Below are 26977 nucleotides of genomic sequence, written 5' to 3'. Positions count from 1 at the left end.
AAATGACTGGCAATAGAAGACTTATTTAAGATTAAAACTGTACTGGTCATCAGACAAGTGACTAGATCTGATTTGTTCAAATTAGAGTTTGTAATTTATTTTGAATACAAAGCAAGGCATGGTCATTTAAAAACAGACAATACTAAAAAATGTAAAAAAAAAAAGAGGGAAGTGAAAATTACTATAACCATCCTCATCCCTTAAAATGACTCTGCTATTAACATTTAAGTTAAATCATTAACTTTCTTCAAAGCCTGAGTATACATACAGATAGATACTTCATTTTTCCAAGTAGATTTCAAACTTACATACCTGCATCTTTTCACTCAATATACCATGAAAATTTTTCCATAATAATATGTATCTATATAATATTTAATCAGTGCATAATTTATTTAAACACTCCCCTGTAGGTGGACTTTATCTTTTCATTTAAACCAACACTACAGTAAATGTATGTCTCTTTACACATTTATCTAAATTTTTCCTGAAGTTAAATTTCCAAAAAAGTAATTTCTGAATCAAAAGGTATCTGGTGCAGCAGCTGTAGAGACAGGGTGCAGAACCCCTGCCCTGCAATCACAAGGCAGTTTCTTCTCTATCCCAACTAAAGTATGTGGGGCTGGTAAGATTACAGAAAAAAGAGAAAGGAATATTCTGAATCTGTGTATGAAATTCTTGTGAGCAGTACATGTAAGAAACTAATCAGAGGCTGGGCGTGGTGGCACACACCTGTAGTCCCAGCTACTTGGGAGGCTGAGGCATGAGAATCACTTGAATCCAGAAGGTGGAGGTTGCAGTGAGCCGATATAGCGCCACTGCACTCCAACCTGGGCGACACACTTTTGCACTCAGTCTCAAAATAAATAAATAAATAAATAGGCCGGGCGTGGTGGCTCATGCCTGTAATCCCAGCACTTTGGGAGGCCAAGGCAGGTGGATCACGAGGTCAGGAGATCAAGACCATCCTGGCTAACATGGTGAAACCCCATCTCAACTAAAAATACAAAAATTAGCCAGGTGTGGTGGTGCGCACCTGTAGTCCCAGCTACTCGGAAGGCTGAGGAAGCAAAATCACTTGAATCCAGGAGACAGAGGTTGCAGTGAGCCAAGATCGTGCCACTGCACTCCAGTCTGGGCAACAGAGCAAGACTCTGTCTCAAAAATAAATAAATAATTTTTAAAAAATTTTTAAACTGATCAGAAATGACATCTACAAAACCTGAGAACTTAACAGTGATGTGAAACATCACCAGGCTTCAGATTGACCTCTAAGTAGCACACAAGTAGGACAAGCCAGAATAGCACCATAAAGACTTTGAACACTAAATTAACATTTGCATCATGGCCCATAAACATGGGTCAAGACATGTGTTCTGAACCTAAACAAGTTGACTGCCTACTAAAACAGAAACGTTAAATAGAAACCAGGCCTCAATGCACCATATTCAAAATGTCCAACATATAAACAAAAAATCACCTGTCATTATCAAGAACCACAAAAATCTAAATAAGAAAATTCAAACAGTGTCAACACCAAGATGACACAGGTATTGCAATTATCTCACAAGTATTTTGCAGCAGCTATCATAAAAAATGTTCCAACAAGCAATTATGAATAACTTCAAAATTATTTTTAATGGAACATCTTAGCAACAAATATAAAATATAAGAAAGAAGCATTTAAGTCTTTAATCCATCTTGAATTAATCTTTGTATAAGGTGTAAGGAAGGGATCCATTTTCAGCTTTCTACATATGGCTAGCCAGTTTTCCCAGCACCATTTATTAAATAGGGAATCCTTTCCCCATTTCTTGTTTTTGTCAGGTTTGTCAAAGATCAGATAGTTGTAGATATGTGGCATTATTTCTGAGGGTCTATATCTCTGTTTTGGTACCAGTACCATGCTGTTTTGGTTACTGTAGCCTTGTAGTATAGTTTGAAGTCAGGTAGCGTGATGCCTCCAGCTTTGTTCTTTTGGCTTAGGACTGACTTGGCAATGTGGGCTCTTTTTTGGTTCCATATGAACTTTAAAGTAGTTTTTTCCAATTCTGTGAAGAAAGTCATTGGTAGCTTGATGGGGATGGCCTTGAATCTATAAATTACCTTGGGCAGTATGGCCATTTTCACGATATTGATTCTTCCTACCCATGAGCATGGAATGTTCTTCCATTTGTTTGTATCCTCTTAAATGTTAGACCTAAAACCATAAAAACCCTAGAAGAAAACCTAGGCAACACCATTCAGGACATAGGCATGGGTAAGGACTTCATGTCTAAAACACCAAAAGCAATGGCAACAAATGCCAAAATTGACAAATGGGATCTAATTAAACTAAAGAGCTTCTGCACAGCAAAAGAAACTACCATCAGAGTGAACAGGCAACCTACAGAATGGGAGAAAATTTTTGCATCTACTCATCTGACAAAGGGCTAATATCCAGAATCTACAATGAACTCAAACAAATTTACAAGAAAAAAACAAACAACCCCATCAACAAGTGGGCGAAGGATATGAACAGACACTTCTCAAAAGAAGACATTTACACAGCCAAAAGACACATGAAAAAATGCTCATCATCACTGGCCATCGGAGAAATGCAAATCAAAACCACAATGAGATTCCATCTCGCACTAGTTAGAATGGCAATCATTAAAAAGTCAGGAAACAACAGGTGCTGGAGAGGATGTGGAGAAATAGGAACACTTTTACACTGTTGGTGGGACTGCAAACTAGCTCAACCATTGTGGAAGTCAGTGTGGCGATTCCTCAGGGATCTAGAACTAGAAATACCATTTGACCCAGCCATCCCATTACTGGGTATATACCCAAAGGATTATAAAACGTGCTGCTATAAAGACACATGCACACGTATGTTTACTGTGGCACTATTCACAATAGCAAAGACTTGGAACCAACCCAAATGTCCAACAATGATAGACTGGATTAAGAAAATGTGGCACATATACACCATGGAATACTATGCAGCCATAAAAAATGATGAGTTCATGTCCTTTGTAGGGACATGGATGAAGCTGGAAACCATCATTCTCAGCAAACTATCGCAAGGACAAAAAACCAAACACCACATGTTCTCACTCATAGGTGGGAATTGAACAATGAGAACACATGGACACAGGAAAGGGAACATCAGACACCGGGGCCTGTTGTGGGGTTGGCAGAGCGGGGAGGGATAGCATTAGGAGATATACCTAATGTTAAATGACGAGTTAATGGGTGCAGCACACCAACACGGCACATGTATAGACATGTAACTAACCTGCACATTGTGCATATATATCCTAGAACTTAAAGTATAATTTAAAAAAAAAGAATGCTGACATAGCTCTCAAACAAGGTAGACTTAAAGACAAGAAGCATTGATAGAGCTATAGATGAACACTACCCATGGCACATGTTTACCTATGTAACAAACCTGCACATCCTGTATATGTACCCCGGAACTTAAAATAAAAAGATGAACATTTCTAAAAAAAAAAGAAAGAAAGAAGCAAATGGAAATTTTATAGCTGGAAAATAAAATAACCAAAACGAAAACTCACTGGATGGATTCAATAACAGAATGAATATGACAAAAGAAAGAATCAGTGAACTCAAAGATAGAGCAATTGAAATTTTCCAGCCTGAACTGAGAGGAAAATACACTGAAAGAAAAAGTAAAAAATGAACAGGCAAGATTCAAGATGGCCGAATAGGAACAGCACCAGTCTGCAGCTCCCAGTGAGATCGAGGCAGAAGGTGGGTGATTTCTGCATTTCCAACTGAGGCACACGGTTCATCTCACTGGGACTGGTTGGACAGTGGGTGCAGCCCACGGAGGGCAAGCCGAAGCAGGGTGGGGCATCACCTCACCTGGGAAGTGCAAGGGGTCAGGGAATTTTCCCCTCTACCCAAGGGAAGCCATGAGGGTCTGAGCCTGAGGAACTCCAGCACAGATACTGCATTTGTCCCACAGTCTTCGAAACCCACAAACCAGGAGATTCCCTCCAGTGACTACCCCACCAGGGCCCTGGGTTTCAAGCACAAAACTGGGTGGCCAATTGGGCAGACACTGAACTAGCTGTAGGAGCTTTTTTTCTTTTTCCATACCCCAGTGGCGCCTGGAACACCAGCGAGACAGAACCGTTCACTCCCCTGGAAAGAGGGGCTGAAGCCAGGGAGCCAAGTGGTCTGGCTTGGCTGCTCCCACGCCCATGGAGCCCAGGAAACTAAGATCCACTGGCTTGAAATTCTTGCTGCCAGCATAGCAGCAATCTGAGATTCACCTGGGATGATTGAGCTTGGTGGTGGAAGAGACGTCCACCATTGCTGAGGCTTGAGTAGATGGTTTTATGGCCACAGTATAAACAAAGCTGCTGGGAAGTTCAAACTGGGCAGAGCCCACTGCAGCTCAGCAAGGCTGCTGTGGCCAGACTGCCAGATTGCTCCTCTCTGGACAGGGCATCTCTGTAAAAAAGGCAGCAACCCCAGTCAGGGGCTTATAGCAGACTTAAATGTCCCTGCCTGATGGCTCTGAAGAGAGCAGTGGAGCTCCCAGCACAGTATTCAAGCTCTGCTAAGGGTCAGTCTGCCTCCTCAAGTGGGTCCCTGATCCCCGTGTATACTGACTGGGAGATACCTTCTAGCTTGGACCGACAGACACCTGATACAGGAGAGCTCTGGCTGGCATCTGACAGGTGCCCCACTGGGTCGAAGCTTCTAGAAGAAAGAACAGGCAGCAATCTTTGCTGCTCTGCAGCCTCTGCTGGTGATACCCAGGCAAACAGGGTCAGGAGTGGACCTCCAGCAAACTCCAGCAGACTGGCACCAAAGGGGCCTGTTAGAAGGAAAAGAAACAGAAAGGATTAGCACGTCCACTCAAAGACCCCATCCGAAGGTCACCAACATCAAAGACCAAAGGTAGATAAAACCACAAAGATGGGAAAAAAGTAGCATGAAAAGGTTGAAAATTCCAAAAACCAGAATGCCTCTCCTCCTCCAAATGATCACAACTCTTCGCCAGCAAGGGAACAAAACTGGACAGAGAATGAGTTTGATGAACTGACAGAAGTAGGCTTCAGAAGGTGGGTAATAACAAAAAACTACAAGCTCAAGAAGCATGTTCTAACCCAATGCAAAGAAGCTAAAAACCTTAAAAAAAGGTTAATCAAATTAACTAGAATAACCAATGTAGAGAAGAACATAAATGACCTAATGGAGCTGAAAAACAAAGCACAAAAACTTCATGAAGAATACACAAGTATCAATAGCCAAACTGATGAAGCAGTGATTGAAGATCAACTTAATGATCAACTTAATGAAATAAAGAGAGAAGACAAGATTAGATAAAAAGAATAAAAAGGAACGAACAAAGCCTCCAAGAAATATGGGACTTGCTGGGGCGCGGTGGGTCACACCTCTAATCCCAGCACTTTGGGAGGCCGAGGTGGGTGGATCACGAGGTCAGGAGATCGAGACCATCCTGGCTAACATGATGAAACCCCGTCTCTACTAAAAATACAAAAAATTAGCTGGGCGTGGGGGTGGGCGCCTGTAGTCCCAGCTATTTGGGAGGCTGAGGCAGGAGAATGGCGTGAACCCGGACGGTGGAGCTTGCAGTGAGCCGAGATCACACCACTGCACTCCAACCTCGGTGACAGAGCGAGACTCCATCTCAAAAAAAAAAAGAAATATGGGACTATGTGAAAAGACCAAATCTACGTTTGATTGGTGTACCTCAAAGTGACGGGGAGAATGGAATCAAGTTGGAAAACACTCTTCAGGATATTATCCAAGAGAACTTCTCCAACTTAGCAACACAGGCCAACATTCAAATTCAGGAAATACAGAGAACACCACAAAGATAATCCTCAAGACAAGCAACCCCAAGACACATAATCATCGGATTCACCAAGGTTGAAATGAAAGAGAAAATGTTAAGGGCAGCCAGAGAGAAAGGTCGGGTTACCCACAAAGGGAAGCTCATCAGATTATCAGCCGAACTCTCTGCAGAAACCCTATAAGACAGAAGAGAGTGGGGGCCAATATCCAACGTTCTGAAAGAAAAGAATTTTCAACCCAGAATTTCATATCCAGCCAAACTAAGCTTCATAAGGGAAGGAGAAATAAAATCCTTTACGGACAAGCAAATGCTGAGGGATTTTGTCACCACCAGACCTGCCTTACAAGAGCTCCTGAGGGAAGCACTAAACATGGAAAGGAACAACTGGTACCAGCCACTGCAAAAACATATCAAATTGTAAAGAACATTGACACAATGAAGAAACTGCATTAACTAATGGGCAAAACAACCACCTAGCATCATAATGACAGGATCAAATTCACACATAACAATATTAACCTTAATGTAAATGGGCTAAATGCCCTAATTAAAAGACACAGACTGGCAAATTGGATAAAGAGTCAAGACCCATCAGTATGCTGTATTCAGAAGACCCATCTCATGTGCAAAGACAAACATAGGCTCAAAATAAAGGGATGGAGGAATATTTACCAAGCAAATGGAAAGCAAAAAAAAAGCAGGAGTTGCAATCCTAATCTCTGATAAAACAGACTTTAAATCAATAAAAATCAAAAGAGACAAAGAAGGGCATTACATAATGGTAAAGGGAACAATGCAGCAAGAAGAGCTAACTATCCTAAATATATATGCACCCAATACAGGAGCACCCAGATTCATAAAGCAAGTTCTTAGAGACCCAGACTCCCAAACAATAATAGTGGGAGACTTTAACACCCCACTGTCAATATTAGACAGATCAATGAGACAGAAAATAAAGATATTCAGGACTTGAACTCAGCTCTGGACCAAGCAGACCTAACAGACATCTACAGAACCCTCCACCTCAAATCAACAGACTATACATTCTTCTCAGCACCTCATTGCACTTATTCTAAAATTGACCACATAATCAGAAGTAAAACACTCCTCAGCAAATGTGAAATAATGGAAACCATAACAAACAGTCTCTCAGACCACAGTGCAACCAAATTAGAATTCAGGATTAAGAAACTCACTCAAAACTGCACAAATAAATGGAAACTGAACAACCTGTTCCTGAATGACTACTGGGTAAATAATGAAATGAAGGCAGAACTAAAAATGTTCTTTGAAACCAATGAAAATGAAGACACAATGTACCAGAATCTCTGGGACACATTTAAAGCGGTGTTTAGAGGGAAATTTATAGCACTAAATGCCCACAAGAGAAATCAGGAAAGTTCTAAAATTGATGCCCTAACATCGAAATTAAAAGAACTAGAGAAGCAACAGCAAATAAATTCAAAAGCTAGCGGAAGACATGAAATAACTAAGATCAGAGCAGAACTGAAGGAGACAGAGACACAAAAAACCCTTCAAAAAAATCAATGAATCCAGGAGCTGATTTTTTGAAAAAATCAACAAAATAGACCACTAGCCAGACTAATAAAGAAGAAAAGAGAGAAGAATCAAATAGATGCAATAAAAAATGATATAGGGGATATCACCACTGATCCCATACAAATACAAACTACCATCAGAGAATACTATAAACACCTCTATGCAAATAAACTAGAAAATCTAGAAGAAATGGATAAATTCCTGGACACATACACCCTCCCAAGTCTAAGCCAGGAAGAAGTCGAATCCCTGAATAAAGCAATAACAATTTCTGAAATTGAGGCAGTAATTAATAGCCTACTACCCCCAAAAAAAACCCCAGGAGCAGATGGATTCACAGGCGAATTCTACCAGAGGTACAAAGAGGAACTGGTACCATACCTTCTGAAACTATTCCAAACAATAGAAAAATAGGGACTCCTCCCTAACTCATTTTATGAGGCCAGCATCATCCTGATACCAAAACCTGGCAGAGACACAACAAAAAAGGAAAATTTCAGGCCAATATTCCTGATGAACATCAGTGTGAAAATCCTCAATAAAATACTGGCAAACCGAATGCAGCAGCACATAAAAAAGCTTATCTACCACGATCAAGTTGGCTTCATCCCTGGGATGCGAGGCTGGTTCAACATACGCAAATCAATAAATGTAATCCATCACATAAACAGAACCAATAACAAAAACCACATGATTATCTCAATAGATACAGAAAAGGCCTTTGATAAAATTCAACACCCCTTCATGCCAAAAACTCTCAATAAACTAGGTATCAACGGAACATATCTCAAAATAACAAGAGCTATTTATGACAAACCCACAGCCAATATCATACTGAATGGGCAAAAACTGGAAGCATTCCCTTTGAAAACCGGCACAAGACAAAGATGCCCTCTCTCACCACTCCTATTCAACATAGTATTGGAAGTTCTGGCCAGGGCAATCAGGCAAGAGAAAGCAATAAAGAGTATTCAAATAGGAAGAGAGGAAATCAAATTGTCTCTGTTTGCAGAAGACATGATTGTATATTTAGAAAACCCCATCGTCTCAGCCCAAAACCTCCTTAAGCTGATAAGCAACTTCAGCAAAGTCTCAGGATACAAAATCAATGTGCAAAAATCACAAGCATTCCTGTACACCAATAATAGACAGAGAGCCAAATCATGAGTGAACTCCCATTCACAATTGCTACTAAGAGAATAAAATATCTAGGAATACAACTTACAAGGGATGTGAAGGACCTCTTCAAGTAGAACTACAAACCACTGCTCAAGGAAATAAGAGAGGACACAAACAAATGGAAAAACATTCCATGCTCATGGATAGGAAGAATCAATATCATGAAAATGGCCACACAGCCCAAAGTAATTTATAAATTCAATGCTATTCCCATGAAGCTACCACTGACTTTCTTCACAGAATTGGAAAAAACTACTTTAAACTTCATATGGAACCAAAAAAGAGCCTGCGTAGCCAAGACAATCCTGGGCAAGAAGAACAAAGCTAGAGGTATCATGCTACCTGATTTCAAACTATACTACAAGACTACAGTACCCAAAACAGCATGGTACTGGTACCAAAACAGATATATAGACCAATGGAACAGAACGGAGGCATCAGAAATAACACCACACAGCTACAACCATCTGATCTTTGACAAACCTGACACACACAAGCAATGGGGAAAAGATTCTCGATTTAGTAAATGGTGTTGGGAAAACTGGCTAGCCATATGCAGAAAACTGAAACTGGGCCCCTTCCTTACACCTTTTACAAAAATCAACTCAAAATGGATCAAAAACTTCAACATAAGACTTAGGACCATAAAACTCCTAGAAGAAAACCTGGGCAATACCATTCAGGACAGAGGCATGGGCAAAGACTTCATGTCCAAAACACTAAAAGCAATGGCAACAAAAGCCAAAATTGACAAACGGGATCTAATTAAACTAAAGAGCTTCTGCACAGCAAAAGAAAGTATCATCAGAGTGAACAGGCAACCTACAGAATGGGAGAAAATTTTTGCAGTCTATCCATGTGACAAAGGGCTAATATCCAGAATCTACAAAGAACTTAAATTTACAAGAAAAAAAAACATCAAAAAGTGGGCAAAGGATATGAACAGACACTTCTCAAAAGAAGACATTTATGCAGCCAACAGACATATGAAAAAAATGCTCATCATCACTGGTCACTAGAGAAATGCAAATCAAAACCACAATGAGATTCCATCTCACACCAGTTAGAATGGCGATCATTAAAAAGTCAGGAAACAACAGGTGCTGGAGAGGTTGTGGAAAAATAGGAATGCTTTTACACTGTTGGTGGGAGTGTAAATTAGTTCAACCATTGTGGAAGACAGTGTGGCGATTCCTCAAGGATCTAGAACTGGAAATACCATTTGACCCAGCAATCCCAATATTGGGCATATACCCAAATGATTATAAATCATTCTATAGTAAAGACACATGCACACATATGTTTATTGTGGCACTATTCACAGTAGCAAAGACTTGGAACCAACCCAAATGTCCATCAATGATAGACTGGATTAAGAAAATGTGGCACATATATATCATGGAATACTATGCAGCCATAAAAAAGGATGAGTTCGTGTCCTTTGCAGGGACATGGATAAAGCTGGAAACGATCATTTTCAGCAAACTATCACAAGATCAGAAAACCAAACACCGCATGTTCTTGCTTATAAGTGGGAGTTGAACAATGAGAACATACAGACACAGGGAGGGGAACATCACACACCGGGGCCTGTCGGAGAGTGGGGAGTTAGGGGAGGGATAACATTAGGAGAAATACCTAATATAGGTGACAGGTTGATGGGTGCAACAAACCACCAGGGCACATGTATACCTATGTAAGAAAAATGTACATTCTGCACATGTAACCCAGAACTTAAAGTATAATAAAAAAAAAAAAAAAGAGAGAGAAAGAAAAGAAAAAACGAACAGAGCAACAAGTATCTGTGGGACAATAACAAAGTCTCTAACATTCCCGTGACTGGAATTACAGAAGGAGATGGCATAGGGTGCTAAAAAAAAAAAAAAATTGAGACAGGCTCTCACTCTGTTACACAGGCTGGAGTGCGGTGGCATGATCACAGCTCACTGCAGCCTCAAACTCCCAGGCTTAGGTGATCCTCCTGCCTTAGCCTCCCAAGTAGCTGGGACCACTGACACATGCCACCATGACCAGCTCATTTTTTTTATTTTTTTTTTGTAGAGACAGTGTTTTGTCATGTTGCCCAGGCTGGTCTGAAAAAACTTTTTAACAAAATAATGATTGAAGACTTCTCAAACTTAATGAAAGACATAAATGTGTAATTCAAAAAGCTAAAGCAACTTCTAATATAATAAACTCAAAGAAATCCATGCTCAGATACATCATAATCAAATTTCTGAAAACTTAAAAAAATCTTGAAAACATTCTGAAAGAAAAAGCATTATTTATAGGAGAACAACAATTAGAATTACAGTGGATTTCTCACCAAAAAACCCAAAACAGGAAGAAAGTAGCACAACATTTTTCAACTGCTAAAAAATAAGACCTATCAGCCCAGAAGCTTATATCCAGAGATAATACTCCAAGGAAACTTCAAACACATTTTTAGCAATGTTACAGAATAGTAATCAATTGTATTCCTCTATGCTAGCAATAAAAAGTAGGAAGCCAAAACTGAAGCACAGTACTATTTACAACCACTCCAAAGAAAATTAAATATTTAAGTATAAATCTAACAAAATATGTACAGAATCAGCAGGCTGAAAACTATAAAATGCTGATGAAAAATAAAAATAGATCTAAACAAACGGAGAGACATGCAGTGTCATTTAACTGGAAGACAACAAAGATGTCAATTCTCTTCAAATCGGTCTATAGGTTTAACACATTTCCTATCAAAAGCTTCCTTTTGTAGATATAGACAAACTGGTCCTAAAATCTATATGTAAAGTCAAAAGAACAAAAATTGCTAAAACAATATTTAAAAAGAATAGTAAAGTAGGAAGAATCACACTATCCAATGTTAACATTTACTACTGTAGATTGCCAGGCCAAGATGGCTGATTAGAAACAGCTATGGTCCACAGCACTCACAGAGAGGAACAAAAGAGGCAAGTGAATACAGCATCTTCAACTGAAATATCCAGGTACTTGCATTGGGACTCATCAGGAAAACAACTCGACCCACAGAGAACAAAGAAAAGCTGGATGGGGCGACAGCCCCCCTGGGAGCGACACAGAGCCAAAGGAACCCCCACTCCCAGCCAAGGGAAGAAGTGAGTGATGGTGCGACCTCAGGAAACCATGCTTCTCCCATGGATCTTTGCGACTGGTGGATCAGGAGATTCCCTCATGAGCCCATGCCACCAAAGCCTTGGGTCCGACACACACACAGCTGTGTGGAGTCTTGGCAGAGCAGCTGCTCAGACACACACAGAGACCCACGAGCTTTACATACTCTGGCCCAGGGCGGAGCACAGGAAGGGCCCCAAAACAGATCATATCACAACTGTTGTTCTGGGAGAAAGTAAAAGTCAAAAAAGCATTGCATTTAGTTCAGGTTTCAGCCAAACTGCGAGGTACCACGTTATTTAAGAGGCGGGCGGAGGAAGGAAACCTACCGCTTTGGAAGAGGCGGAGGAAATGGCTTTCTTCCCTGTGACTCAGCCCTGGAGGAATTTCCCTTTTGAAATCTTGCGGTGTTGAGTAGGACCGCCAGGCCGGCAAGCAGGAGGCGGCCTCCTCGTAACCGCCAGGCGGCGACACCTAGGGCGGCGCGGCCAGGAGGCGGGACCCCTTCTCCCCTCGCTGTTCCCCCTCGCGCCCCTTCTCCCCTCGCGCCCCTTCTCCCCTCGCGGTTCCCCCTCGCGGTTCCCCCTCGCGCCCCTTCTCCTCTCACATTTCCCCCTCACAAGCCTTCTCCCCTCCTGGTTCCCCCTCAAGCGCCTTCTCCCCTCAAATCTCCCTCAGCTTCCTTCTCTCCCTCCCATTTCTCTCCCCATTCTTTTACCTCTCCTAGTCCCGCCTTCCCCAGCACGATGGCACCTCTCTCGCCCTAAATCTTCTCCCCACTCCTCTCAACCCACTGACCGCCCTCGCCTCCCCACCCGCATCCCCTCTTCCCGCACGCACTGTCTACCTTTCTGCCCCTCCGCACTCCCGGACTTCTCAAGCACATACACCCAGCCTCATCTCACCCAACCCGGCCTATTCACTCCCTGAACCACCCCACCCCATCATCCTCTTCCTCCCCAATCTTCCTCCTCCCCAGTAGCTCTTCCCCCTCTTCCTCCTCACTTCCCCACCCCGTCACACCCCCCTCCCTCTCCCTGCCCTCGGTCTCTTCACTCCATCTCCTCCCTTTCACTGTGCTGTTTCGCGGTAGGAAGAGAAGAGTGGTTATACCTGAGGAATAAAAGGTATAACTCCCTCCCCAAACACTGCTAAAATGACTCTGAAAATAAATAATCAGGCAGACAAGGGGAACAGGGAACAGCAACAGGCTGTAATGCTTTTCTGGAAAACTGGTGAAAAGCGGAGCTGATGAAAGTGGAACCTATTGTGCATCCAAAGAAATGCTACACAGAAGGAAAACCACTGTTTAGACAGAGCCCTAAATCTCTAGAAATGGAAAGCTAAAAACTAAGAAAGTCTAGGGTAAGAGGGTAAACCTGAAAAAGATGGACCTATTGAAAATCTGTATAAGAAGGAGTTAGGGCTGAGATCTTTCCCTTATTCTTGGTCTGCACATCCATGAACCTAACTTTCCCCCAATACCATTTTTGACTTAAAACAAGAATCAGTAAACTTTTTCTATAAAGGGCCAAATGTTTACTTTGGCTTTGTAGGTCCCTATGGGCTCCATCACAACTACTCACCTCTGCCTTTATAGCACAAAAGCAGTCATAGACAATACATAAATGAATGAAGAACATGGCTATGTTCCAATAAAGCTTTACTTATGGAGACTTAAATTTGAATTTCATGTAATTTTCACATGTCACAAAATATTATGTGACATTTTACATGAAATGTAAAAATCATTCTTAGCTCATGGGCTATACAAAAAAAAAAAACAAGTGGCAGACTGGATTTGGCCCATTGGGTGGTAGTTTGCTCATCCCTGGCTTAAAGAAAAAAACAATTAATAAACCAGGAATAAGGCCAGGTGCAGTGGCTCACACCTGCAATCCCAGCACTTTGGGAGGCTGAGGTGGGCTGATCACCAGAGGTCAGGAGTTCAAGATCAGCCTGGACAACATGGTGAAACCCCCATCTCTACTAAAAATACAAAATTAGCTGGGCATGGTGATGCCCGCCTGTAATCCCAGCTACTTGGGAGGCTGAGGCAGGAGAATCTCTTGAACCCGGCAGGCAGATGTTGCAGTGAGCCGAGATCATGCCATTGCACTCCAGCCTAGGCAACAAGAGCAAAACTCCATCTCAAATAAATAAATAAAATAAATAAACAAACCAGGAATAGAAGAGAACTTCTTTAACCTGATAAAGGGTATCTATTTTTTTTTATTCTGAAACACATCTTCCAAAAAGAGAAAGTTGGGATGCATTCTCATTAAAATTATGAAGACAAGGAGACTACTATCATCACTTTTATTCAACATTGTATTTTGGTCATTACCAGCATAATGAGATAAGAAAAAGAAACCAAAAGATTGGAAAGGAATGTTGACATAAAACTGTCAACATTTACAGAGGACATGATTACACCATAGAATCTAAAGATAAATTAATCTAAAGACAAATTACTATAAATAATAGGAAAGTTTAATGAAGTAACTGATATAAACTCAATCCTCTATTTTCACATCTTTGCTTTTCCTATTGCCTATGTTTTTATGTTTTTGTTATACTTGCTGGGATATTTCTTCTCCTTTACCTTCCCAAACCTTTATTAAATACTTATTCTGAGCTCTCATATTTTAAGTTTTCAGGAGCTGTTTACTTGTTAATCCTTCCCTTGTTTAAGTATCTTGTTCTTTCATAGATGTGATACCTGCTTTTATTTCTCATTGATTATAGTTGTGTTTTAAAGTCTCTTCTGAATTGTCTCTGTTCTTCCAAGTTCTTCCTTGTTTTGAACTCTGCCTTTGTTACTGGATACTTTCTTTGCATTTTAATGAGACTAAGAGGTCCCTTCTGAAACCTTACACATCAGCATCTCACTCTCCAACCAAAACCCAATATCTTTGCAGCTCTAGTGCTCTAGAGTTCCCACTGCCTTTCTTCTTTGACCTCACTAGTACCTTCAGGCACTTCCCCCTTTTGTTTCCAGTCAGTCAGCTTCCTTCCCTTACCGACTACATTACCTGAAACTTTCTAGCCTAAACCATGATCAGTCAATTCAGTTGCACCCACAATTCAAACATCCCCTTACTAGATCAAATTAACTCTGCCCTCTCAGTTGTCAGAAGATTAAAAAGTCTGCATGTTGGACTCCCAATTCTTCAGCTCCATGTTCCTCTGAGCCTCCAACATGCTCACTTAAGCATGTCCTTCTATTGACCAAGGCAGCTTTTGCAGACCTTCAGGCATATTCTTAAACCACTTCCTAGTCTTCATTCTCAGCAGAGGATCATACCTTACATTCTTATCTCATATCTCAGTGGAAGTGGCATTCCTGCTTCCATACAGATTTTCCATACAAATTTTCTCCCTTCACCTGTGCTCTAGCCAAGTGATTCTCAAACTTAAGCACGCATCAAAATCACCTGGTACATTCCTAAAGCCCCACTCTCACAGATACTAATTCACTGTACCTGGGATAAAGTCTAACAATTTTGTATTATAACTCAGGTACTAAACCCAGTAAACAAAGTTCTTATTTTTCTTGATGCTGTTGGCCTTAATTCTTTCCCTAGTTCTAGAAGACACTACATGTCTTATGGCCTGCTGCAATTAGGGCCATCCCCCCCACCTCTTGAAAAGACATTATTATTTTGAATATTTCTCACACACACACACACACACACAGAGAAAATTAAATTAATCAACTCACAACTCTATTAATTGCCCCAGAGATCTATCCTCACATCCTTCTCTCATATCTCAGTGGAAGTAGCATTCCTGCTTCCATACAAAGTTTTTCCCTTCACCTGTGCTCTAGCCAAGTGATTTTCAAACTTGAGCATGCATCCAAATCACCTGGTGATTGCTAAAGCCCTACACCCACAGATTCTAATTCACTGTATCTGTGATGAAGTCTAACAATTTTGTATTGCTAACAAGCTTCCAGGTGATGCCAGTGCCACCCATTTGCGGATCATCCTTTGAGTATCCTGCTCTAGATTCCATCATCTCCTGTCTCCCAGAAGTCCATACTTCATCTTCAACCTCTTTCCTATTTCCCATGCCCATACCTTACCCCTCAAACACATATGAATGCAGTCAAGACTCTCCAATCTTCAAAAAAGAAAAAAAAAAACTTTCAAAATATCCTATTATTCTCACCTTTTTTTTTTTTTTTTTTTTTTTTTGGAGACAGAGTCTTGCTCTGTCACCCAGGCTGGAGTGCAATGGTGCGATCTAAGCTCACTGCAACCTCCGCCTCTCAGAATCAAGCAATTCTCCTGCCTCAGCCTACTGAGTAGCTAGAATTATAGGCACGTGCCACCATGCCCAGCTAATTTTTTGTATTTTTAGTAGAGACGGGGATTCACCATGTTGGTCAGGCTGGTCTCAAACTCCTGCCCTCGTTGATCCGCCCACCTCAGCCTCCCAAAATGCTGGGATTACAGACGTGAGCCACCACACCCGGCCTGCACCTTTTCTTTATAACCAAGCTTTTTAGAGGAATCATGTCCATACTCTTTACTTCCTCGCCATCGATTGCACTTTGCAATTTGGTTTCTATTCCAACTAAAGCATCAAAACGACTCAGATACTAAACCCAGTAAACAAGGTGCTTATTTTTCTTGATGCTGGTTGGCCTTAATTCTTCCCCTAGTTCTAGAAGACACTACATGTCTTATGGCCTGCCAAAATTAGGGCTATCCCCCCACTTCTTGAAAAGACTTATTATTTTAATCTTTCTAACCACAGCACAGATGATATAGGACTAACAAGATACAATTTTTTCCCCTTTATTTTCCATTAAATGCAATGCAAAGTAAATCTAAATATTAACTACACTGCTCTTCCCTTTTCCTGGAGGTAGGAAGCCTTTTATGATTCAAACTATCCTGTGCCTTGAAGCCTCCTGCCTCCCATGTAGTGGTCCTCATTGTCCCTGGGAAGCTCCTCTTCCTTAAGTGATGATGTCCCCAAGGTTCTGACCTATTGTCTTTTCACTCTTACTCTCTACCTGGGCCATATCTTTCACCCTATGGCTTAGGCCCAATAATATAACTGCATCCTTGATGTAGCCTTGCAAAACCTTTGACTAATTTAGACCAAATGCATACATTTTGAAGATGTTATTTGATTTTATTAATAATCTTTAAAACCATCTTTATTTACCAAAGATCACTGAAGTCACATGAACTAAAAGGCCTTAAAATTTCTATTTCTCGGCCTGGCACAGTGGCTTACACCTATAATCCCAGCACTTTGGAAGGCCGAGGTGGGCGGATCACGAGGTCAAGAGATCAAGACCATCCTGGCCAACAAGGTGAAACCCTGGCTCTACTAAAAATACAAAAATTAGCTGGGCATGGTGGCGTGTACCTGTAGTCTCAGCTACTCAGGAGGCTGAGACAGGAGAATTGTTTGAACCCGGGAAGTGGAGGTTGCAGTGAGCCGAGATTGTGCCACTGCACTCCAGCTTGACAACAGAGCGAGACTCTGTATTAAAATATATATATGTATATATATATATATATTTCTCTGATAAAATATTTAAGTGCTTATTTTTCTAAAAGCCATTAATTACAGCTTTTTCATATATTTTGGTAGTGAAAATATCACAAACACATGACATGTATAAACACACAGACATACAAACACACAGAAGCAGATTTTATAGATTTGTAAGATTCTTCATGTGCCAGTTTTTAAAGTTTCTCTTCCTCATTTTGGACCTTCTCTTGATTACCTGTTCCCTGCCCTAAATAATTGTCAGCTATGCCACTCCAAATCTGCATTTCTAAAGGCACAATTCTTAAGTGAAATGAAATAGAAAATTCATATTTTATTTAAACCAAGGAAAAATGGTATGAGTAAAAGTTCAGTTAAGATGGCCAGGAAGCTGTGTGTGGTGGCTCATGCCTGTAATCCCAGCACTTAGAGAGGTCAAGGCAGGAGGATTACTTGAGCCCAAGAGCTCAAGACCAGCCTGGGCAACATGGCAAGACCCCATCTCTACAAAAACATACAAAAATTAGCTGGGCGTAGTGGTCTCAGCTGCTGGGGAGGCTGAGCTGGGAGGATCACTTGAGCCCAGGAGGTCAAGGCTGCAGTAAGCTATGTTCTCACCACTGTATTCCAGCCTGGGTGACAGAGCAAGACCCTGTCTCAAAAGAAGAAAAAGAAAAAAGATGGTTAGGAAAACAGACACACTTGCCCACTGAAATTTTTTTAAAGATGTTAGTTTCTTAATTGAATTACTGGCTTTAGGGTGGAGCCCTTTAAGGAACAGGGCCAGGAAAGCATGCAGTTTCTATGGCCTAATAAGCAGGCACAGCTGGAAGGCAAAACAGATCTCCAAAGTTAAGGATCCAACTTTAACACTGAATCCTGGGTCCTCAAAAGAGGAGAACACCGCATGACAAGACAGTGCAATGCTTTTACGGTGCACTTCACTGCAAGGACATTCCCCTGAGGCTGGTGGGCAACCCTATAGCAATCAGCCTATTCTGTAATCACTTAATGCTCCATGGGAGTCTTAGCCCTCATTCCATACCTTCTAGGTGCCCCAAAGCATGCTTTTCTTATCTAAATGTGCAAAAAAAAGCAGTACCACCGTGTAGTAATAACTATTCACTGTAAACAACTGTCAATAGCCATCTCTAAAAGTATATTTCTTTCCTAGCTTTTACATACCAAGATTAAAATTTAAGCAGACAGAATTCAGTTGCTTAAGAAGTTTTTACAGAGAGAGAGCAGAGGCTTTAAAACAATATCTGTACACATATATTCTAAATCAGTTTTAATTAAGTTGACTTTTAACTATAGAGCTCTTGAAGAAAATTCTTTCAGATCTCTTATTACAAGTTTTTAGCTGGAACAAACAGCTGATATTTCTGGCTTTTGAACTCTCTACTAAGGATAACCTCCCACCTGAAACCAATGAGCCTTAACTAGGGTTATGACTTAACCACAGATGCACAAGGTATCTCCAAAGAGATGCCAAGCAGTTTTTTACAAGATCTAGAATCACCCCAAAGGTATCTCAGAGCAAGGAAAATTCAAGACAGGAAATCAGAAGCTGTCCATCAATGAATGGCAAAAAGTCCCACAAATACAAAACCAGAAAGGACGCATTCCCTAAGCTGGGAAGTGATCCCAGGCCACCATAGTGAAAGGGCAGAGATTTAGCTACTGTGCTACAGCATAGGGTGGTTGCCAGTGCTCTTCCCAGAAAGAATCTAGAGCAGTCATTTTCAAGCTTGCGAATGATTTTAACTGCTCAAGAGAATTTTTAAGGCTACCCACGACACTACTGTTTAACCTTCCTTCAATTGTTTTAGATAAGAGATCTCTAAAATCCTTTTTCTTTCAATGGTGTACTTAGTTCCAATAGAGACTCAAACACCTTTTTTAAATTGCAGATGGTAATTTTCCAGGTTTTTGCCATATAAGCAGCAAGAAGTATTCCTAGAGGAGGCATCCCCAAGTATTCCCTCTTGGAAATGGGTTTAAGATAGCAAAATACAACAAAAGTCCTGTAGAGATAGGACTGTTTTTTTGTCCTAATAAATCCAACCAGCAGAGATGGGACGTTTTAAGACAAAACTCACCTAAGGGCTCGACACATTCAGGACGAAGAGTATGCTAATGTGTCTCAGACTCCCAGTCCTCTCAGACCAGCCACCTGACTTGAACCCAAGAATTTCCACCCTCCAGATGGCAGAGATCAAGAGAGAGAGTACCCCTACATGGTTACAAAGTCAAGCTCTCAACCACATAAAACAAGACAAGGGAAATCTCATCCAGTTTTTGTTCTAAGGACCTGCAGCAAAGTTTGTAACCGACCACTCTGCAGGGCTGGCTTGAACAGCAGGCTTACAGGGATCCTAGGCCTGTGTTCTATCCTATGGTATCCTTCTCCATGACAGAACGACACAAAAAGGCAAAGACAAAGGAAGATGGCAAAAAAGGTGATTTCTGAGAAGGGGCCAAACAATACAAATATTTATAGTTCAAAGTAGCAAAAGTACACAAGATTCACTACAACCTAAGACTAGTCACACAAATCTTCTTCCCTATTAATCAAAACTTTGCAGAGGAGACAAACAGTGATTTTTATTGTTCACTCAACTCATTTGCACAGAGAGAGAAAGGCCAGAGGCTAGCTGGTAAGAAATTAGCTTTTTACCAGCTTGTCAGGTTTATGGCTTCCCTTTCTCAGCTGCTTCCAGAAGAGCAGAGTGGCTTTTGATGACTCTGCTTGCTGCACCATAGCTGTGGGGGCCAAGCCACGTTACAAAAGAAAAACATTCCTTTTCTTTTCATGGAACCACAGGCAAAAGGCCCCAGTTTTGCAAGAGGCAGCCCAACAGGTTGTGTGGGGGAACTAAATTAACATTTCCCATTCCAACAGGAGTTATACACACATGTCAAAACACAGACACTAGTCACTCTGCTCAGTGCCCAAGTATCAACCCGGCAAGGCTCAAACTTGCCCCCATTGGCCCCTATCTGAGTCTCCTCCCCAATATAAGTTTCATGGTGGTAGGGCATATTAAGAAAGCCTGGCAGGCCAGGCGCGGTGGCTCCCGCCTGTAATCCTAGCACTTTGGGAGGCCAAGGCAGGCAGATCACCTGAGGTCAGGAGTTCGAGACCAGCCTGGCCAACATGGTGAAACCCTGTCTCTACTAAAAATACAAAATTAGCCAGGTGTGGTGGTGTGCACCTGTAATCCCAGCTACTCAGGAGGCTGAGGTAGGAAAATCGTTTGAACCTGGGAGGCAGAGGTTTCAGTGAGCCGAGATCACGCCACTGCACTCCCACCTGAGTGACAGAGCGAGACTCCATCTCAAAAAAAAGTACCAGAACTAGAATGAAGCTGTTTTCTCTGCTATGTCTTGCAGTATTCCTTCCAGTGCAATTTACTGTCAAAGTCTAACGTTGTGCCCAATGGTAAAGAGGAAATGTTTATAGGGTCCTGCTCCAGAACCACAAGGCAGGACAAAGATGGAGTGGATTTGGAACAAAGATGCAATAAAATAATATTGAGCACCAGTCACACCTTTGGCTGCACAGTTTTCATATTACACATATTTGAACTTTTTTTTTTTTTTTGAGACAGAGTCTTGCCCTGTCACTCACGCCAGAGTGCAGTGGCACAATCTCAGCTCACTGCAACCTCTGCCTCCTGGGTTCAAGCGATTCTCCTGCCTCAGCCTCCCAAGTAGCTGGGATTACAGGCACCCACCATCACACCCAGCTAATTTTTGTATTTTTAGTAGAAATGGGGTTTTGCTATGTTGGCCAGGCTGGTCTGGAACTCCCGACCTCAGGTGATCTGCCTGCCTTGGCCTCCCAAGGTGCTGGGATTACAGGCATGAGCCACCGTGCCCGGCCTGAACTTTTATACAACAATGAAATAATTCTCTATTTTCACCAATCAAGACAAAGCCACCTTATAAGTGAAGAAGTTCTCACTCTGTCCCCAAAATAAAGAGAGCCCTAGTCATTATATAGCTCAATACAGAGCTGTATTATTTACTCTTCAAATTCAGTCACAGTATCCTTGACCATATATACTCTTACCAAAAGGACTATATTACGACATAACTTCCAACAATTTGTATATAAAATCATAAGTGTCAGGAGAAGAAACAGTTGCCGAGAGCAGCATGTGTACTGCCCAGGTAGGTGACCCAGTCAGTGGTGGGGACGAATTTACTGACCCTCTCAATCCCGTGTAGGTCAGGCCCATCCATGGTTAAGGCTGAAACACGCAAGTCCTAGTGGGAGGAATTTGAAAACCAAGTTAGGTGAAAAGGCCTAGGGGTCTCCAACCTTGGCCTCCGTCCCTGATAGAATCAGAGGAGAGAGGCCTGGGGTGCTGGAGGCAGAAGAGGCCCTGCCCTGTCCAACCCTGAGAGGCAGATTCTCAGTCCCCAGGATGTCGGACACTTTTTTCTCTCTTGTCACTGAGTCTCCTCTCCACAGGCAGAACTGTGGGCTGAACCCTGAGGCCAGCGCCTCTGCTCTCTAATGACCACCACCAAATACTCAGGCCCACTGTTCACTAGGTGGCATCTTACTCTGAGCATTACATATTTATTTCCGTGAATGTTTTAGCTCAATACCATGAGATGGTCCTTACTGTCCTCACTTTACAGCTGAAAGACAGAGCCTCGATGATCTGAGGAAACCTGCCCAGGGTCACAGGTCGTGTGGCCAAACCCTAACAAGGGCCAGGTCTACATCAAAGCTCAGTTGAGCTCTAAACAGGGGGCCACCAGATTAGGGGCACCAGCCCTAGGGGTCCTCCAGGGATCTGGAGAGACAGGAAAGAAGGCAGAGAACATATTAGAACTATTATAAAATCTTTAATCTTATGCCCTTTTAATGTGATTTGCGTTTGTTCTTTCAACCTGCATTATGTTTGCACGTGTTTGTTAGCTGCATGTTCAAAATATATTACTGAATGGAGTGTGTGATCAAAAGAGTTTGGAGATCCTTGCTCCAAATCTCTGCTCCAGAAATCTTCTCTAAAGCAGCGGGTCTCAGAAAAGGAAGCAGAACCAAGAAGCAGCAGCGGCCTGGGAGGCGCCCAGACAGAAGGTGCTCCGTGGGCGGGGGGGAGTAACTCGTGGGCCCGGGAAAAGGCCCCCAACCTGGTCTCACCAGATTTTCCTCAGCCTCTGCTGCCCCCTTGTGGCCACCACGTGGCAGACAGAAAGAGCAGTTCCCAGCAGGAAGACACCGAGGGAGGGGTACGGAGGATGCAGAAAACAATCTTAGAACCGTGGAAGGGAGCGAAGGAAACCAGACACTAAAGACCTCAAGCTGTAGCAATCCAAACATGCGAAGTTGAAGAATAGCAAAACGAGGCCGGGCGCGGTGGCTCATGCCTGTAATCCTAGCACTTTGGGAGGCTGAAGCGGGCGGATCACTTGAGGTCAAGAGTTTGAGACCAGCCTGGCCAACATGGTGAAACCCCGTCTCTACTAAAAATACAAAAATTAGCCGGAAATCGCTTGAACCCGGAAGGCGGAGGTTGCAGTGAGCCAAGATCATGCCACTACACTCCAGCCTGGGCAACAGAGTAAGACTCTGTCTTAAAAAAAAAAAAAAGAAAAAAGAAAAGAAATGTCTTTTCTCACAGTTCTAGAGGCCAGAAAACCTGAGATCAAGGCACTACTGCCTGGTGAGGGCTGTTCTCTGCTTCCAATGTGGCATCTGTTGCTTCATCCTCTGGAGGGGAGGAACACTGTGTCCTCACGTGGCAGGGAGTGGAAGGGCAAAAGGGATGAACTCTTTCCATCAAGTCCTTTTATAATGACATTAATCCATTCATGCAGGCTCTGCCAAAAGGCCCTCCCAAAAGGCCCCACCTTCCAACAGTTGCATGGGAATTAAATTTCCAACACATGAATTTTGGGAGACACATTCACAGCGTAGTCCAGCCTAAGCAATACGCTGTGCCAGGATTGCGGGGAGGGAGGGAGTAGCTGCAGAAGCAGGGAATAAAGAATTTGGACTGAGACATGTTTCAGTTGACATCCTGGTGGGGAGTGGAGGAGGTGGCTGATGTGAAGAATGTGAAGAAAACAGTGATTCCACTGAAAACACATCCGACAGTCCTCTATCCTTACCAGGTGCTCCGTATAGTTTGGCGAGAGAGGCAGAAAGGTCTGAGTTCCAAGGAGAGGTCAGGGCTGGAGACATTCCATTGTGTGGCCACAGCTTCTTCCCAGAGCTTGCAGGAGACATGTTCACACCACCTCCCACCACCCCCACGATGCTATTTGTTCTGTATGTCTCTCCCACCTAGACTGGGAGCCTTGGAGGGCAGGGCATTGGGGGCCAGAGAGCCTTCCAGGCAGACTCTCCTAATGCCCAAAGCAAGGCTAGGCTCAGAAGCCCCGTGAGGAAGGCAGGTGAGGAACAGGCAGCCCTTGACCCATGACTGTGCCAGGTTGGGGACCTGGGACCCAGGGAAGCCTTCTCCCGCCTCACCATCAGCACAGGCCAGGATTGGAGAGTTTACCTCCTTTGGTGTTTACCAAACACACAGGGAAGACCAGTTGTGAGTAGACCAAGGCAGCCCAGCTGGGTGATCAGCAAGTCTCACCACCTCAGGCTACCCTCGTCACACACCGCAGCCTGTCCCCTGCCTACACTGCGCATCTTGAGTGCTCTGACCCCTTCACTACCCCTTCCTCCACCCCCCTGGACAGCAGCCCTGAGACAGGTCCTGAACCCCTAGCCAAGTACCCGCTGCCCACCCCCAGTGCCCCACCCACCCTTACTAGCTCTCACCCACCCTCCCATCCTAAACCTCAGCCCTCCCACCCCCCCATGCCCACCTGAGCCCCCGCTTTCAGCTGCCTAAGAACTCCCCCCTGATGTGAAGAAAACAGCGATTCCCCTGAAAACACATCTGACAGTCCTCTATCCTTAGCCAGGGCTCCATATAGTTTGGCAAGAGAGGCAGAGAAACAACAACGACAAAAAAATATACACGCACACACACACACACAGACATCCACAGATTCATAAACATTTTGGATCCCTGGAGCTTGGATACATTTTCTAAAGGGCAAGCAGTTGTTTTGCTTATTTAATTTTATTGACAATCATCTTGTCATTCACTCTTGTAATTATAAATTTTTGGATTTACCTTTTTAAATATATTTTAATAGATTCTTTCCCCATACTAGACCCCAGCACACAACTAATTTCCTTGTCATGAAAAAATAAAAATAAAAAACTCATTTGTGATATCTTTAACTTTCGCCTGTAGTTTCTAAATTTAAAATGGAAGATTGTCAATCCATAATTATATGTGTCCAGTAAAAATTTTAAAGACTGTTTCCAGGGTTAATTGTCAACCTCCCCAGGAAAGGGATAACCAGTAATGCCGCCCCAGCCCAGAGTCTCCTAGGACGGCAGCTGACACTGGCCAAGTCCGCCAGGTGCCTCCTGTCCATCTCCTTCCCTCTTCATCCAGCACCCACTCACTCACCCACGCCAGCCCCAACCTCTTTACAGATGAAGGAACTGAGTGAGGCTCAGAGAGGTTAGCTAGTCTGACCAACATCACACTGTGTCAAACTCCTAAGCTAAGTGTTTTTTTTACTATTATATACTCTTCTGCTCTACCCACCAAAAAATTTCTTATCATGCCTTTGTTGCGAAAGAAGGAAAGAAAGAAAGAAGGAAGGAAGGAAGGAAGGAAGGAAGGAAGGAAGGAAGGAAGGAAGGAAAGAAAGAAAGAAAATCTTTTGTCCCCAAAGTTAGAAAAACAAGTGAAAAAGGCCCAAGGCTATCAGCGAGGGCTCCAGAACCAAGGCAGTGCGGCCCTGCCCTTTCCTCCCACCTCACCCCTGCTCTGCTTTCCTCAGCCACTCCTGACCAGCAAGCAGGACACTGGGCATGGGTCCCAAGCCTGTGTCACCTTGGGCAGGTCACGTCTCCCCTCTGGGCCTCAGTAAAAGAAGAAATGGGACCAAGTGAACGGTTCCAGGCTGTGTTCCCCAGCATCCTACGTCCCATGGCAACCTTGAAGGGTCACTCTGGGTAGGGGTGGGGTCTCAGGAGGGGAAAGACTCAGCCAGAGCACTGATCCTATATCTCTTCTCTATTTTGGGATTCTAGATATGAGTTTGATGGACAAAATTCCTCTACATTTGACATGATGAAAAGAAAAAGTTTGAAAGCCAGAGGCAAGACCATCCTGAAGATTCCTTTCAACTCCAAGGTCCTTTCACTTCCACAGGTGATCTGACATCACCACCTCTCTCACCACGCTGACAGCACTTTCATTTTGACTCTTGTGATGAGGTCACCTGGTATCTACACAGGATGGGGTTTTTTTGTGGAAAATGAAGGATTTCCATATCTGCGAATTTATTACACAAGAGTTTTAATATGGCTGAGCACAGTGGCTCATGCCTGTAATCCCAGCACTTTGGGAGGCCAAGGCGGGCAGATCACTTGAGGTCAGGAGTTCAAGACTAGCCTGGCCAACATAACAAAACCCCATCTCTACTAAAAATACAAAAATTAGTCAGGTGTGGTGGTGTGCACCTATAGTCCCAGCTACTTGGGAGGCTAGGGCAGGAGAATCGCTTGAACCTGGGAGGCAGAGGTTGCAGTGAGCCCAGATCGCACCACTGCACTCCAGCCTGGGCAACACAGCAAGACCCTATCTCAAAAAATGGAGGGAAAAAAAAGAGTTTTAATCCCAGATGTTTTATTCATTAAAATTCACTGCTAAACAAACAACCAAAAAAAACTGTCAGTTAACCAGAAGTATTGACGGGGGTGTCTGATTAACTGGAAGTGTCCTGAAGATGTCCTGACTTTATAAGGACAATTTTGTAATGAATACATATACATTCTGTGAGGGCAGGGAGGGTTTTGCTAAGCACAGGGTAGATAGTCAAGCTTGGTTGACTTACTGCTTGAATAAATGAATGAATACATGAACTTTTCTCTGGTGGTCAAGAGTAATGCAGGGCCTTAGCTGCTTTGCAGTACATGTGGCCTCCAACGTCACCCTCAGCTGCTCCTGTTGCCAGCATTTAACAGCCTTCCAGTCACTCCTCACTCTTCACAATTCACTAAAATTTTCAGTCCCTGGGTCACTGTCTTTCTCTTCATCCCACTCCTGCTACCATTCTTTGTGGCTTCTCTATCAACCAAGACACTCCGCCCAACACCCTGGCCTCTCACCTTGACCTTTTGACCTTCTCACCTCCAGTGATCTTGTCCTCCCCCTACCGCAGCCACTCACTCCACAGTCATACCTAGACCTTGTCATTACCCGTACCTGTACCTGAAACCTCTCCATAATCTCAGTTTTAAGTATCCCCCTTCCTGTCCTTGCAGATCACTCCCTCTAGTGTCCACCTCCAAAGATCAAACAATATTTTCACTTCTCCAGACCTCCAACCCCTTTGACCCTGACATTATGAGATCCTGTGCCCTCCCAACCTTATCCCGCTTAGGTTTCAGGAAGCAATGTTGTCAGAGCTATCTTGCATCTCAACTCCTATTTCCCTCATTCCCTCCATCATGCCTGCCTGTCAAAAGCCTAGCTCTGGCTACCTCCAACTTCCCACCGACTCCATGCCTGCATCCAAGCAGCTGAAGTGGTTGGATAAAAATACTCAACCATGCTCATCAAACATTTACAAACTTCAAGTTGGCCATTAGAAACACCCAGCAGATAACCTGTGATGGAATTAGAGTAAAGA

The 26977-nt window shown here is 43.0% G+C and overlaps 1 long non-coding RNA gene across 6 annotated transcripts in view; it reads right to left on the bottom strand.

Annotated features, from left to right (window-relative positions):
- LOC104006792 (uncharacterized) overlaps positions 1-12230 on the bottom strand; it is a 164391-nt gene extending 152161 nt beyond the window's left edge. For all 6 annotated transcript variants that reach the window (XR_008548462.2, XR_001718361.4, XR_008548460.2 and 3 more), the window contains exon 1: positions 12043-12230. This is a non-coding gene — a long non-coding RNA (uncharacterized LOC104006792). The remainder of the gene's footprint in view (positions 1-12042) is intronic.
- Positions 12231-26977: the final 14747 nt, after the last annotated feature.

The sequence above is a fragment of the Pan troglodytes genome, chromosome 5 (assembly GCF_028858775.2).
Source record: "Pan troglodytes isolate AG18354 chromosome 5, NHGRI_mPanTro3-v2.0_pri, whole genome shotgun sequence".
NCBI classification, from domain to species: Eukaryota; Metazoa; Chordata; class Mammalia; order Primates; family Hominidae; genus Pan; species Pan troglodytes.
This window is presented reverse-complemented; position numbering and strand designations above follow the sequence as displayed.